The 1,466-nt window shown below is 61.4% G+C and overlaps 1 protein-coding gene across 1 annotated transcript in view; it reads right to left on the bottom strand.

The window, feature by feature from the left end:
- TBX4 (T-box 4) overlaps positions 1 to 1,466 on the bottom strand; it is a 32,505-nt gene that overhangs the window by 28,744 nt on the left and 2,295 nt on the right. The gene's annotated exons all lie outside the window — the stretch shown is intronic.

The raw sequence follows: 1,466 nt of genomic DNA, 5'->3' as shown, positions 1-1,466 counted from the left end.
AAGGCCCGCCCTCTCGGCATGGCCCCAGCTGCACCCCGAGTCCCTCCTCCTGCTGGGCTCCAGTGGAGTCTGAAGCCTGGTTCTTTTTCGGCTGATCCTTCATCACTGGGGTCCAGGCTCCCTCTTGGCCCAGGGCAGCTAGGACCCTTTCTGAGCCAGAGGAGAGGAGAGTCAGGCCTGGAGGGTAGGGCCCATGTTCCGGGGCTCCACACCAGCAGAGAGGGCCTCCCTATGGAGTGGCTTCTCAGGCCCTGGCTCACCCCCTTCCCTCAGACTGCAGCCAGGTAGATGATTCCTGAACCAAAGGGTTTCCCTCCTGCACATTCCCACTCCCCTCGCCACCTGTGCGGCACCCACCCACGCATGCACACACATACTCACACCCAGACACAGCTGGGAAGTCACCCAAGGAGCCACATTTTCCTAGGGTCGCTCTGATTCAGGCCCTAAACTCAGCCAGGGACACTCCAGCCGTGCCCTCACGTGCACACTGGCTGGTTCAGTCACTCACATTTTTAGTTACAAAGGGCTCTGCTTTGGGGAAAGGACCCAGACCCCTCCCAGCTAAGGACCAGGTCAGCTGGGTGGGCCCAGTTCACCAGCACAGCCTAGTCCTGCCCCTTCCCCAAGCAACTAGGACTATTCACCCTCTTGCTCATGTGCCTGCTTCCTTCTGGAAGCTGGTCCGGGGATGTCAGGATGAGAGCCCAGTCTGCAAGGACCTGCCTGTCCTGCCTCTATCATGGGCGCAACCCTGCATTATCTCTGCTTCTCCTTTCCACCACCTAGCTCTTCTCCCTTCATCTGGATCTGGGCAAGCTCTAGGGAGGCTTTCTAAATGTCCAGCTGCCTCTTTTGTGACCAAATGTTCCCCCTTTCTCCTCCTACCTTCTTTCTGTCCTCCCCAGGATCTCTCTGGGCATTCCACGGCCCAGGCCTCTCATCCACTGGCCTCCTCATCTCAGGCCTAGACATCGGCTCCCAGGGCCTCACAAAGTAAACAAGCCAAGTGCAACCGAGGAGATAAAAAGGGGCCGGGGCCAGTTGGGGCTGGGAAAAGCCCATAAAGATAAGGCTGACAGCCCTGCCGGTCCTTGAGCCACAGGCACGGAGGAGGCAGGCCCGCGGGGCATAGCCAACTCCACCACGGTCTTTGGCCCACAGGCGAGTTGCGGGACTGAGCCTGGAAACCCAGGAGACCCCACGCAAGGGGACACCGCACCACCACAACGAGGGTGGTTATGCGCTCTGGCCCAAGGCGTTGGTTCCGATTATATCTGGGGTCAGCCTGGATGGGCCCCCGGGGTCAGCTGGTCCAGGTGTGGCGGCCCACGGGGGCGGGAGGGACCGCCTGGTGAGACGCTCTCCTGGCCGCTAGGTCCCCTGCGGGGCACTTGTCACGCGATGCCCCGCGACTTGCGCCGCACTCTCTCGGTGCTGCCCCGTGCGGAGCATATCCGCGGCCC

The sequence above is a fragment of the Bison bison genome, unplaced genomic scaffold, assembly GCF_000754665.1.
Source record: "Bison bison bison isolate TAMUID 2011002044 unplaced genomic scaffold, Bison_UMD1.0 scf7180017864472, whole genome shotgun sequence".
In the NCBI taxonomy this organism is placed as follows: domain Eukaryota; kingdom Metazoa; phylum Chordata; class Mammalia; order Artiodactyla; family Bovidae; genus Bison; species Bison bison.
Note: the sequence above shows the minus strand (reverse complement) of the source record. Positions and strands in the feature narration are given on the sequence as shown.